The 14,915-nt window shown below is 44.4% G+C and overlaps 2 non-coding genes across 2 annotated transcripts; both read left to right on the plus strand.

Moving 5' to 3' along the window:
- The first annotated feature begins 10,865 nt into the window (after positions 1–10,865).
- On the plus strand, positions 10,866–10,938 carry trnav-aac (transfer RNA valine (anticodon AAC)). The gene has a single exon. It is a non-coding gene; the product is annotated as a tRNA-Val (tRNA).
- Positions 10,939–13,348: 2,410 nt separating this feature from the next.
- On the plus strand, positions 13,349–13,421 carry trnav-cac (transfer RNA valine (anticodon CAC)). Its single transcript has one exon. It is a non-coding gene; the product is annotated as a tRNA-Val (tRNA).
- Positions 13,422–14,915: the final 1,494 nt, after the last annotated feature.

The following is a 14,915-nucleotide window of genomic DNA, read 5'->3' on the forward strand; positions in this document are numbered from 1 at the left end:
AAGGTACAGAGGGCCGCTGCTGAGGGGGTTAAAAAACTGAGTTATTGTGATCAAACTAAATATTGCCCGCAGTGTTGCCTCCAGTACCGTTTTCATGAGGTTAAACCACACAAATGTCTGGAGCCGAGATGCAGGATCTGTAATGCTGATTTAACCCCGGGGTCCGAACACCAGTGCTTTATTCAGCCGGTTAAAAAGGAGCCGCCGCACAACCGGTATGTCTTTTTTGCTTTTGAATGCCGGCAAGAAAACGGGGTCCACGTTGCTAATTATATACACTGTATTGACATGTTGGATCGTGAGTGGTCAGCTAGCGGTGAGAGTTGTGTCAGGGATTTCTTTACGCGGTATCGCGGTCCAAAATACCTCAATTACACATTTATTGCCCACAATGCTAAGGGTTATGATTCTTACATTTTGATGAAGTATCTGGTGGAAAATGGGGTGACCCCAAAAAAAGTAGCTCAGGGTAGCAAGATCATGTGTTTCACCGACGAAGCTTTCAACTAACGTTACATAGACTCGTTAAATTTCCTCCCCATGAAATTGAGCGCTTTGCCTAAGGCTCTGGGTTTTGAGGCTCAGAAGAAAGGTTGGTTCTGCCATTTTTTTAATACTAAGGACACTCAAAATTATCGAGGGTCCTACCCGCCCGCCTCTTATTATGGGGTTGATACTATGATGTCTCATGAGAGGGAGGAATTCTTTAAATGGTACAATACGGTTAAGTGAGGTGTTTTTGATTTCCGAGAAGAGATGGCCGCTTATTGTTAAAATGATGTGGTGATCCTTAAAGAAGCCTGTGTGCGTTTCTGCGCCGAGGTTATCAACACATCGGGTCTCGACCCTTTGCAAAGTGTGACCATAGTGTCTCTCTGCATGAAAATGTATCGGTCCAATTTCTTGCAGAAAAACACTATAGCGGTCACCACTTCTGACAACTATCGTGCTAGACAAAAGAACTTTTCGACTGTCTCCATACAGTGGCTGGAATACCTGAGTGCCCGGGATAACATATTCATCAGACATGCTTTAAATCAAGGGGAAGTCAAAATGGGGCCTTACTACTTAGACGGTTTTAGCGACGTGTTCGGGCGGCGTACCGCTTATGAGTTTGCTGGTTGTATTTACCATGGCTGTCCTCAGTGCTTCGACCCAAACACCTTTAACCCCGAAACACAAAAACTCTGCGGTGATATCTACTATGATTTCCAGGAACGAATTGAAACTTTAAAAAACACCTATGGTTTGAACGTGCTGGTGATTTGGGAACACGAGTGGACGACCCTGAAGCAACAGGATGCGGGGGTACAACGGTTTATGGAAACCTTGGACTTTCCTGAATGTCTAGAGCCCCGGGATGCGTTATTTGGGGGTCGTACCAATGCCCTCTGTTTACATTATGAGGTAAAGGAGGGTGAGAGAGTAGATTACTATGATTTCACCAGTCTGTACCCTTATGTCAACAAGACCAAAATGTACCCGGTGGGGCGTCCAACCATTGTTTATCGTGACTTTCTCGAAATCGGACATTACTTTGGATTGATCAAAGTCACCATGTACCCTCCTCGCGAGCTGTTCTTACCCGTGTTGCCTTACAGGTGTTCGGGAAAATTGATGTTCCCTCTGTGTAGAACGTGTGTGGAAACTGAAAATCAAACTACCTCTTGTCTGCACAGTGATGAAGATGACGGGTGTCTGGTGTAGCATTGAGCTTGACAAGGCGGTGGAGAAAGGTTACAGAGTCGGTAAGGTGTTTGAGGTTTGGCATTTTTCTGAAAAATCTGATACTCTTTTTGCTGATTACATTATGACCCATCTGAAAGGGAAACAGGAGGCATCGGGCTATCCCTCATGGTGTGTTGACTCCGCGGCCAAAGAGCGATACATTCAGCAATATTTTGAAAAGGAAGGGATCCGTCTAGAGCCGGGGAACATAACTGTAAACCCCGCCAAGAGACAAATGTCCAAACTGATTTTAAACAGTCTGTGGGGTAAGTTTGGGGAAAGAAATTACCGTCTAAACACAACCTTGATTAAAACCCCTGAACAGTTTATAGAATTTATGTTTTCCAAACAACATGCAGTATCACACTTTCAATTCTTAAATGACCACGTGGCACAGGTCCAGTGGAGGGCCCCTAAAGATTTCCCCACCAAACAGGGGAACGTTAATGTTTTCATAGCGGTTTTTACCACGGCTTACGCCCGGCTTGAACTGTACAACTTAATGGATCAGTTGCAGGAACGCACGCTCTATCATGATACTGACTCTGTAATCTTTGTCACCAGGCCAGGGGATTGGGTCCCTCCCCTCGGGGACTACCTTGGGGAGTTAACGAGCGAACTAGATCCTCAGGAGTTTGTTTCAGGGGGTCCTAAGACTTTTGCCTACAGAACGGCTGCGGGTAAGACCTGTATGAAAGTTAAGGGTTTCACTCTGAACCATTGTAACAACAAGCTCATTAACATCAAGTCTCTGACGACCCTGGTAGAAAGTTTTGTAACAAGAAAGACGCGCCTCCTCGTGAGATTATTACAGCCGGAAATCAGATCTATCGAAATAAAAAGGGGTACACGTTGGAAGATAGATCACTAAACAAACGGTTCAGGGTGGTGTACAATAAAAGAGTGTTGAAGACTGATTATACCACTCTGCCTTATGGATATTAGCGGTGGTTTTGATAACAGACTTCAACACCCTTTCTCCTGTATTATAGCCTGTCCCTCCAATTCGGGGAAGAGCTATCTTATAAAGAACATCATAGAAGATGTGGACACAACCGTGTCCCAAGCTCTTGACAACATAGTGTGGTGTTACTCTTGCTGGCAACCTCTCTACGATGATTTGGCTTCGAAAAAAAATAATCTGAAATTTGTGCAAGGTCTCCCCGCCTCGTTGTGTGACGATGACTTGTTCCCGCCCGGTCAAACTAATCTAGTGATCCTTGATGACCTGATGGAGCAGGCCGGTGACAACAGTGAAGTGGAAAAAGCTTTCACAAAGTACACTCATCATAGGAATTTAAGTATTATTTATTTAGTTCAAAATCTATTTTTTCAAGGTAAAAAAAGCCGCACTATTAATTTATATGCCAATTATATAATTATTTTTAAAAACCCCAGAGATAAACTACAGGTCACCGTCTTGGCTCGTCAAATGTACCCTAACCAGACCAAGTTCTTTTTGGAGGCATTTGAGGATGCCACCAAAAAACCCTATGGGGACTTGATTGCGGACTTAAAAGCACAAACCCCAGAAGACTTTCGCCTCAGAACAGGTTTGTGCCCGCCCGATTGGCCGGCAGTGTATGTGCTAAAGTAAAGGAAATACATAAGAATGTCTGTTCGGATTAAAAGAAATCTGCCACTTTTGCAAATGTTATTTGAGGGGAGCCCGCGCCATAGGAAAGCTGTGCTGGCAGGGGCCCCCTCGGATTTGATCGAGACCCTGTGTGAAATAGCTTTTAACATCTTACGCGGTAATATACCCCTAACCACTTCTCAACATTCTAAACTCAAAAAACAAAAAGCGGTTATCAAGATCATCGCTAATAAGAAGTATTCTATTAAAAGAAAAAGAAAGAAGATTAATCAAACCGGGGGTTTTATAGGACCGCTGTTGAGCATAGCCGTGCCTTTCCTAACCAGTCTTCTAGCTTCCAGAGTGGGTTAATAATGGAATATGCTCAGAAAATGTTTTTGATCCCTCAGGAGCAGCTTGAGAAACTGAGAAAAAATGTTGTCGGGCCAGAGCCCATTAGACAAACGGCCGAAAACAACCTGGACTCTGAAATGAAAGCTATACAGGCCAGGGCCGATTTAAATCAGTATTCCAAAGCTCAGTTGTATACCAACACGTTACAGCGCTACCTCCGTCTGGTTAGACAGGGTGAAAAAGATCAAAACATTTTAACTTTAACCATGGCCTCTCAAGAAAATGGTTCTGGGGCTGATGCGGGGGGTACGGTTGATAAAGATGTTGCGGTGACCGAACCTGTTGAGAGTTCAGAGGGAGATGTTGTAACGGATGTTTTGAGAAACATGCCGGCCAGAAGCAAAAGACATGCAGAATATATCCTGCACAAAATGGTTCAGAAACCGCGGGTAACGGCTTGGAATGAACAGGGTGAATTTGTTTTTAAAGGACAACTGATCAAAGGTTCACACATGTTTGATTTGTTGAAGAGTGTCACTAACACTAATAAGGTACCCGATAGTCGCCGACCTGTAGGCTGGAATGCTTTCCTACAGGCGATGGCCTGTCTGAACATGCCCCAATCAACAGTTCCTAACCAGGAAACGCGACAAAAAATCCGTCTGTGTAAAGAGGTGGAGCCTGATCTGACTCCGATATCTCATTACTCTGACCGTGCTGAGCGACCATCCTCAGGATCTATCCATCGTTGGGAAGCTTATTAATCTCATGTTTTTATTTGTCTCCCCTGTAAATAATGACCCGACAAACAATTTTTTTTTTTTTTCAAATGTTGTTCATTTATTTATACCATAAACCCTGCTTTGTATAAGAATTGTGTTGAATAAAAACAAAACTAATGATTCAAAGGCTGTTTTCATTATTTTTTCACCTTAACACGCATGACATCTTTTAAAATCCTCACAAGAACACCCCATCTGTATACATGGCTGGCTAGGGTCGTAAGTCATTGTGTTATAAGGGGGGGTCCACAGTGTCCTGACAAACTCTGCCACTTTTTTATCATTTTGGCCTAAATCCTCACTGTACAAGGCCATAATATCGGGGTATGACCTTCCTTTAGATCTATGATATAAGAAAAACACACAGTGTTGACCACAAGTGAAGGTCTGCAGACTTTGTACTTGACGACCGCTGTAAATGGTTTCTTGACAGTTGTTGAGCAGAAAGTTATTGATCTTCCGAGGGAAAGGTCTGAAATCCGGGGGGTTTGCATAGGAATCAAAAAATTCTCCACGGTGGTCCTCCCTTAGATAAATAGCCAGCCAATGTTCTCCGGGCATATTTTTAGGGTGTGTGTTGATTATGTACATTGCAGGTAAATTCTTGATCTTAAATTTAGGCAGCTGATCGCAGGCGTAGACTCCTTGAAACAGTTTCCGTGAGCCGGCAAGGGCATTCATGTTGTGGTTGAGCTCTCTGGTGTTCATTTTAATAATAATCATACAGAACGTTTCTCCTCCGATTCACCTCAATAATGTTGTCAAACACAGCATACACGACCATATTTACAGTGCGTGGTAGAGGCTGCTTGAAACGCATCTCCAAACGCATATTGACCGTCTTCATCAGTGAAAAATGTTGTCCACACTCTTCGTCAGGGGTCAGGTTGAAACCGTACAGGGTGTAACCGCTGCAGTATTCCCGGCGATCGATCAGCAGAGTTTGATCCTTGAGATGGCGACCCGTAGCCAGTACTAGACTGTCATATTCACGAACCGCATTGCCGTTTTCAAAGTCAGGTTGAAAAGGTCTGGATGGAACCTGCACACCATCGACGTACAACGCTATAAATTCCGCGTTATGTTTAAAGTTAAAGGGGTTCTTGTTGTAAACCCCGGTAAATGCATCATTATCCACGAGACCTATAATAACCTGTTTTGGGAGCTGTCCTAGAAACAGATTTTCCTGGTTCATCACCCGTGTCCCTGCGGGGATACTGTGGACTTTCATATAGACTCTTTCGATCGGGTACTCGGCGTTTGCCGTCATTAACGCCTGCGCGTGTCCTAGTTTAACCGCCGGGGAGACGGACACTTTTTTCACAAACAGCGAGGCCGATAATATGGTCAGTTTATATTTTTCCGTATCAGGGGTCATCAGACAAAAAGCATTTTTACTACGGATCATTTTAATTTTAATGTCTACCCCGTTGAGCATGAGTTTTTCTTGGAAAAATATGTCTGCATGGATATGCCCCATTAGCTCAAAGGTCCTCCCTTCTGTTGAAGAGGCCGTTCTTTTTTGCAAACCCTTATTGAGTCCCTCTGGATCCTTGTCGTCCATAGCTTCCGAGATGTCTTTGAAGAAAAGGCCGGGGCTGAACTGTTTGCTTAGGGTCTCCTCACTATAATTAAGTTTACACTCCATCATGGCTCTATAGGGGTAAGTATTGCTGCTTTGACTAATGAGCCGATCTCCCAGGGTCACATCCACCTGTGAAAACATGGTGGCCACCGGGTAATTGATGACCCCAGCGATGGCCGTATTCTCGATTGCATCGCCATCCTAATCAGTCACTTTACAGTTCATTAAAATAAATGTGTTATTCAAATCAATATAATCCTCGCCATTGCCAGCTATAAAAAACTCCAGAGGGGCCGTGTCTGAAATTGCAGAAAGAGGGGGAATCTCTACATATATGATCTTATCTATACTCGTTTGAGTGTATGGAACTGTAAACAGATCCAGTTCTGATTTGACGCATTCTTCCGATAGACTGTTGACAAAAGACATGTTTAAAAGATGTATCCTGAGGCTCTATTTTTCTTTCTTTGAGACTTTCTTTTTGCAGGTTTTTTCTTGTGCTGCTTCCTTCTCCGAGTGTTTCCACGATATGTTGGAGAATGAGAGATTCTTCGTTTTTTGTTAGCCACGGATCTTCGTCGCCCTGGTGGACACATGCTGTTTCTTCTTTTACCCCCCCTCCTCGCCATTACCATGAGACCCGAACCCTCCTGATGCTCATGGCTAGCTGCCCGGTTCATAACATTGGTGAACACGTCACTAACAATATTTTTAGCCGCTGATTTCAAGTGGGGTCTGGCTATAGCAAAGCCTCTCTTAAGCAGGGGTACGGCCATTCTAAAGAGACCATGAAAGAGTCCTCCTAGACCGGCGCCATACATTGTGGGGGCTCCTACAAAACCGGGCAAGCCGTTCCATCTTGCATCTTGTAATAATCCACATAGGCGCTAGGATCTACATAACCCCTCGAGGTAGCCATTTTAATAATGTACACACTGTTTCAGGGGTCGAAAATGTAGTTTGACATTAACTTTACCGAAGCGGAAGGGTACGTTGATATTCTGATCCGATTTTACTTCGATCGTGATGTTGTCAAAGTGGGTCATTGAGACTGGTACGTAGTGTGGTTTGTCATAAGTAATTGTGACCATGTCATTGCTTTTACCTTTAATAAGTACATTTCTCAAAAGGGGGACATAACTATCCCAGACCCTCTGGTGGGTTATGATATCCGTATACACATAAAGAGTGTAAAAGCCGCCACACCACTTCTGAGAACCTGCTCTCTGTGTCCGAATAGAACCCTAATATACGCCCCAGTTGGCCGCTGGTTTGAATGCTAATACCTGGTTTTGACACCTTGTACACTCTGTTTTTAATAGGGTTGTAATATAGCTTGATGTTGGGGGTGCCTTCTGAGAACTGTTTATGCATCTCATCTAATATTTTATCCACATTGTCATAATAACCTCCTTGTATCGTGAATGTCCATTGACTCTTTTTTACATCATCAAAAATGGCGAAAGTGGCATCCTTATCTTGTAAAACAGCCCAAGTGTAAGGATACTGTATTTCCGCCAACCCCACTTCCCACGACCCCCTTAGATCTATAGATTTTCCAAATTCCAAATATTTCATTTTTAGGGTATATATCGAGAGAGGCGTTACTGGGTAGAGTCACGTAGAAGCCTCCTGATTCGATCTTGAGTATCGAAAGTAATGCCCCCAACACACCCGCGGGCATGTTGTTATAAGGATTGAATATCGCAAACCTGTTGTTCCGGGACCCAACTATTGAACTTTTCAGGCCATCCAAGCCATTTCATCAACACATATTTTTTCCGGTTCTGGGTTTTTTCAGCTAATATCTTTTCAACTCTGTATACACTGTCTTTACCCACAATAATTTTTTGTAACTCGGCTTCGTAAAACGTTCCTTCTATATTCTCCCCGTCATAGTCTTTTAACCGGTACACGGGGGGGTCTCTAGCCAACTGTTTGGTAACTGTAAAAGTACTCCTTAGCTTTGAAACGCGAACCACATCACAGATGTTGAACTTATAAGTAGTTTTTCCCTTCTTAATAAATGGTCCGTATAATTTTTTATAGACCTTAAAAGAATTACTTTGATCCACATCTATAGGCTTCATTTTAATACTGGTGTGATACCCTTGGTTGTAAGTATCGATAAAATCCTGAACTTTATCAAAATACTTGAACGTGTTGACCGCTGTAAAATATCTCCACATTTTGGTCTTTATGGTGCGGTTAAACCTCTCCACTACCGATGCCTTAAGCTCATTACCGGTGGTGAAATGATGTATTTTGTGTCTCTTCAGTAGATTCTGAAATTCTCTGTTGAGAAACTCTTTTCCTTTATCAGTCTGCAGTTTTTTAGGACATCGACCCTGGGACAATATATCCTCAAAGGCCCTTGTCACCGCCCGACCTGTTTTATTATGTAGAATGCGAGCCCAGGCATATTTTGATAACACATCGATACACATCAACATCAATTTGTGACCATTGTTATGTTTTGATAAATTTGACATATCGACTAGATCCATTTGCCATTGTGAGTCTATGTCAGTTGCATATACGCGGTTTCTTTTAAAGTTAATCCTGAGAGGTTTATGTAAGGTATAGGCGTCTTGTTCCCGTAACCATTCTGAAACAACCACATCATTAACCTTCACTCCGGCCTCAGCGAGTCCTCTTTGAAAACCCTTCTTACCCGCCAAACCCCCAATCTTGGCTGGGTTGTAGTATAGTTCCTGCATTTGGGGAGCTTGCCGAGTCATTCTGTCAAATAACCACACAGACCCACACTATGCGCAAAGTTTTTATACAAGGTTTTTTATTCAACTTCAGGAGAGCAGATACCCCTTTTTAGACATTTGAGAAAAGTATAACATACACAACAATTTTTTCTACGGTCCAGACAAAAAGAAATCAGATGATTGGTTACTTGATCTATATCAACAAATATACCTGTTTCTTTATCTTGTAGGCACACACCTCAGTTACATATGTAAATAAAACAACAATATGACCTATTTTAAAAGTAAACAGAGGTGTATTAAACATGCTCAGTAAAAGGTCATACAGATGTTGATGAAATGGCCTAATATCATTCTTGGCCCCCTTGAGCGCTTCATCCCAGTGTTCGTACCCCCCGGTCTTTGTTACAGCAGCCATTAACTTTTCCAGGTTTGAAAGTTGATCCTCATCGATGGTTAAATCTGTAGAGAAAAGGCTCGCGTTGGCTACTTTTCTGTCAAGCACATGGTGTAATAGCGCTCTCAGGTTAGCTGCAGAGTGTTGATGACAGAACCAGTTGCAGAAGCAGTCCAGGGTCTGAGGTCTTGGAGAGTAACCGCAGTCAAAGGGTTCCAGAGTGTATACAAAATCTGGGGAATAGAACCAGGGGTGATCCCGGGTTTGAAGAGGCCTGTAGAGCCTGTCGACGTCCGCAGCTTTCAGGTAAGACATTCTCTTTAATTTTAAACCATGATTGAATTGTTGCGCCTTTTATCCTATCTCTTCACTACGTCACGACACACCGCCCTCTTAGAAGAGAGTAGCCCCTGAGCCGTCAGACCCCCCTCCAAAACCCCACACGTCGTCTGTTTTATCATCGTCGTCGTCATTCAAGGGGGATATATAATCCATAATCCAGCATATTCTCCTTCTAACCAAATCCAGTTGCGAACATTTGGTCAAGATGTCAAAACCATCATTTATACAGTTTATGACCTCTTTCAAGAACGGCCAGTCCACGGCGTCAAACATAATTTCCGTAACCTGTTTTTCTGGATCCTCCACACCCCCTTCAATAGGGTTTGTAATCAGGGTACTGCTAAACAAAACCTTACGATCTGTAGTTAGAGATAGACTCTTCACCACTCTACCGTAGTTCTGCAAGCTTTCCCATTCACACCTTTCAAAACCCTGAGTCGGAGACTCCATTTCGCATTCTCTTGGACCCTCTTGCAAGCCTTCTAGAGTCTTATCCACAAGCCCCAGATCTCTCCAGGCCATCACCTTCAACCAGTCCTCATAAGAGTATTCAATTACCGTCTCAAAAGGTTCCAACGTACCCTCCTTCTCTCCCAAAGCAAAAAGCTCCACTCCAACATAGCTGGGATCCCTTTTAAAGCGGTAACCCCGTCGAGCCCCCCAGAACAACACCCAGGAGCGTTCAATCTTCAAATTGGTGAGTACAGGAACCCTTGCCCGGGATTGTTTCTTGCGGGGTTTCATGTTGATGTCGCTGGACATGTTGAAGAAGCGGGATGTTTCTGATGCTGAGAATTAAAGAGGTATTGCCTAAAAGCAGCGCGGGTTCTTAAATAGAGAGGAGAGTTTCGGGGCGTTGCCTTCAGAGGGGTGGGGGTATTTATGGGTGGCCTTGATGTTCAGGGTTTTATGGGTGTACACTTTCTGACGGATATGACGTAGGAATAATTAAGGAAATAACTCTACCTAAAATCACGCCCCCCAATTATGACGTAGGAATATTAATAAGCTTAGGGCATACGTCATAACAAAATAGGCCGCGCCCAAAAAACCCTACTATCTACTCTTATGTAGTTGAAGGCGCAGTATAGCTCTGATAGTCTGGTGGTGACGGAAGACCACCAGCCGTTTGAACAAGCCATTCAGCATCACCTTGTTGGGCTAAGTGCAGGCACTGTCAGAGCGCAGGGCGTCCTGCCTTTGAAAGAGTTTCCGAAGTGTCCTGATGTGCCCTTTAGCAATGCCAAACAGGTCTGTGAAAATGGCATCCTTTCGCGGCACTTCAGACGCCATCTCACAGTCTAGCCGACCTGAAATGCCTGAGCCCGTTTTACCAGCAGGCTTCAACGGTAACCGTTTGAAGCAAGACGTGGCGGTGTCAGTTTCCGTAGTGTAGCGGTTATCACGTTCGCCTAACACGCGAAAGGTCCCCGGTTCGAAACCGGGCGGAAACAGCCTGCTGTGGGCCGGCCCTTTTCGTCCTGTTTGCCCTCGTGGTTCCCCGGAGGCGGTGGGTAGCTTTTCTTCATTGGAGTGCCCGAAATCGGTGCTCTCAGAGCGTCCGTCCGTCGACAGGTTGAAATTGTAAACGCTGGTGTAGCCACTTTTAATTAAAATCTGATGATGATGATGATGATGTTGTTGTTGTTCTTGTTGATGTTGTTGTTGTTGTTGTTGTTCTTGTTGTCGTCGTAGTCGCCGTCATTATTAATGTTAAAGTAAAGCAGTAGTTAGATTTGTTGCTACCGTAAGGTGCAGAAGGCACAATAGCTCTGTGATTGTCTGATGGTGGCACAAGACGAGCAGCAGCTGTTTGAACAAGCCATTGAGCATCACCTTGTTGGGGTAAGTGTAAGTCTTGTCATTGCTCAGGGCGTTCTTCCTTTGAAAGAGTTTCCAAAGTGTCCTGATGTGCCCTTGAGCAATGCAAAATAGGTCAGTGAAAATAGAAACCTTTATCTCACAGGCTGGCCCACGGGAAACGCCTGTGTGCGTTTTACCAGCCGGCTTCGATAGGAGTTATTCGAAACACCAGGACGGGTTGGTTTCCATAGTGTAGTGGCTATCACGTTCGCCTAACGCACGAAAGGTCCCCGGTTTGAAACCGGGCGGAAAGAGCCTGCTGTGGGCCGGCCCTTTTCGTCCTGCTTGCCCTCGTGGTTCCCCAGAGGCGGTAGGTGGCTTTTCTTCATTGGAGTTCCCGAAATTGTTGGACTCAGAGCGTCCGTCCGTCGACAGGTTGAAATTGTAAACGCTGGTGTAGCCACTTTTAATTAAAATCTGATGATGATGTTATTGTTCTTGTTGTTGTTGTTGTTGTTCTTGTTTTTCTTTTTGTCGTCGTGGTCGCCGTCATTATTATTGTTAAAGTAAAGCTACCGTAAGGTGTAGAAGGCACAATAGCTCTGTGATTGTCTGATGGTGGCACAAGACGAGCAGCAGCTGTTTGAACAAGCCATTGAGCATCACCTTGTTGGGGTAAGTGTAAGTCTTGTCATAGCTCAGGGCGTTCTTCCTTTGAAAGAGTTTCCAAAGTGTCCTGATGTGTCCTTGAGCAATGCAAAATAGGTCAGTGAAAATACACTCACCTAAAGGATTATTAGGAACACCATACTAATACTATGTTTGACACCCTTTCGCCTTCAGAACTGACTTAATTCTACGTGGCATTGATTCAACAAGGTGCTGAAAGCATTCTTTAGAAATGTTGGCCCATATTGATAGGATAGCATCTTGCAGTTGATGGAGATTTGTGGGATGCACATCCAGGGCACGAAGCTCCCGTTCCACCACATCCCAAAGATGCTCTATTGGGTTGAGATCTGGTGACTGTGGGGGCCAGTTTAGTACAGTGAACTCATTGTCATGTTCAAGAAACCAATTTGAAATGATTCAACCTTTGTGACATGGTGCATTATCCTGCTGGAAGTAGCCATCAGAGGATGGGTACATGGTGGTCATAAAGGGATGGACATGGTCAGAAACAATGCTCAGGTAGGCCGTGGCATTTAAACGATGCCCAATTGGCACTAAGGAGCCTAAAGTGTGCCAAGAAAACATCCCCCACACCATTACACCACCACCACCAGCCTGCACAGTGGTAACAAGGCATGATGGATCCATGTTCTCATTCTGTTTACGTCAAATTCTGACTCTACCATCTGAATGTCTCAACAGAAATCGAGACTCATCAGACCAGGCAACAACTGTCCAATTTTGGTGAGTTTGTGCAAATTGTAGCCTCTTTTTCCTATTTGTAGTGGAGATGAGTGGTACCCGGTGGGGTCTTCTGCTGTTGTAGCCCATCCGCCTCAAGGTTGTACGTGTTGTGGCTTCACAAATGCTTTGCTGCATACCTCGGTTGTAACGAGTGGTTATTTCAGTCAAAGTTGCTCTTCTATCAGCTTGAATCAGTCGGCCCATTCTCCTCTGACCTCTAGCATCAACAAGGCATTTTCGCCCACAGGACTGCCGCATACTGGATGTTTTTCCCTTTTCACACCATTCTTTGTAAACCCTAGAAATGGTTGTGCGTGAAAATCCCAGTAACTGAGCAGATTGTGAAATACTCAGACCAGCCCGTCTGGCACCAACAACCATGCCACGCTCAAAATTGCTTAAATCACCTTTCTTTCCCATTCAGACTTTCAGTTTGGAGTTCAGGAGATTGTCTTGACCAGGACCACACCCCTAAATGCATTGAAGCAACTGCCATATGATTGGTTGGTTATTGAACAGGTGTTCCTAATAATCCTTTAGGTGAGTGTAGAAACCTTTATCTCACAGGCTGGCCCACGGGAAACGCCTGTGCGCGTTTTACCAGCCGGCTTCGATGGGAGCCATTCGAAACACCAGGACAGGTCGGTTTCCGTAGTGTAGTGGCTATCACGTTCGCCTCACACGCGAAAGGTCCCTGGTTCGAAACCGGGCGGAAACAACCCGCGGTGCATGCGTGCTAGTGCACACAGTGCTGACCACAAGTGAAGGTCTGAAGACTTTGTACTTGACGACCGCTGTAAATGGTTTCTTGACAGTTGTTGAGCAGAAAGTTATTGATCTTCCGAGGGAAAGGTCTGAAATCCGGGGGGTTTGCATAGGAATCAAAAAATTCACCACGGTGGTCCTCCCTTAGATAAATAGCCAGCCAATGTTCTCCGGGCATATTTTTAGGGTGTGTGTTGATTATGTACATTGCAGGTAAATTCTTGATCTTAAATTTAGGCAGCTGATCGCAGGCGTAGACTCCTTGAAACAGTTTCCGTGAGCCGGCCAGGGCATTCATGATGTGGTTGAGCTCTCTGGTGTTCATTTTAATAATAATCATACGGAACGTTTCTCCTCTGATTCACCTCAATAATGTTGTCAAACACAGCATACACGACCATATTTACAGTGTGTGGTAGAGGCTGCTTGAAACGCATCTCCAAACGCATATTGCCCGTCTTCATCAGTGAAATATGTTGTCCACACTCTTCGTCAGGGGTCAGGTTGAAACCATACAGGGTGTAACCGCTGCAGTATTCCCGGCGATCGATCAGCAGAGTTTGATCCTTGAGATGGCGACCCGTAGCCAGTACTAGACTGTAATATTCACGAACCGCATTGCCGTTTTCAAAGTCAGGTTGAAAAGGTCTGGATGGAACCTGCACACCATCGACGTACAATGCTATAAATTCCGCGTTATAATGTTTAAAGTTAAAGGTGTTCTTGTTGTAAACCCCGGTAAATGCATCATTATCCACGAGACCTATAATAACCTGTTTTGGGAGCTGTCCTAGAAACAGATTTTCCTGGTTCATCACCCGTGTCCCTGCGGGGATACTGTGGACTTTCATATAGACTCTTTCGATCGGGTACTTGGCGTTTGCCGTCACTAACGCCAGCGCGTGTCCTAGTTTAACCGCCGGGGAGACGGACACTTATTTCACAAACAGCGAGGCCGATAATATGGTCAGTTTATATTTTTCCGTATCAGGGGTCATCAGACAAAAAGCACTTTTACTACGGATCATTTTAATTTTAATGTCTACCCCGTTGAGCATGAGTTTTTCTTGGAAAAATATGTCTGCATGGATATGCCCCATTAGCTCAAAGGTCCTCCCTTCTGTTGAAGAGGCCGATCTTTTTTGCAAACCCTTGTTGAGTCCCTCTGGATCCTTGTCGTCCATAGCTTCCGGGATGTCTTTGAAGAGAAGGCCGGGGCTGAACTGTTTGCTTAGGGTCTCCTCACTATAATTAAGGATACACTCCATCATGACTCTATAGGGGTAAGTATTGCTGCTTTGACTAATGAGCCGATCTCCCAGGGTCACATCCACCTGTGAAAACATGGTGGCCACCGGGTAATTGATTAATTGATGACCCCAGCGTTGGCCGTCTTCTCGATTGCATCGCCATCCTAATCAGTCACTTTACAGTTCATTAAAATAAA

The sequence above is a fragment of the Amia ocellicauda genome, assembly GCF_036373705.1.
Source record: "Amia ocellicauda isolate fAmiCal2 chromosome 11 unlocalized genomic scaffold, fAmiCal2.hap1 SUPER_11_unloc_4, whole genome shotgun sequence".
Classification (NCBI taxonomy): Eukaryota; Metazoa; Chordata; class Actinopteri; order Amiiformes; family Amiidae; genus Amia; species Amia ocellicauda.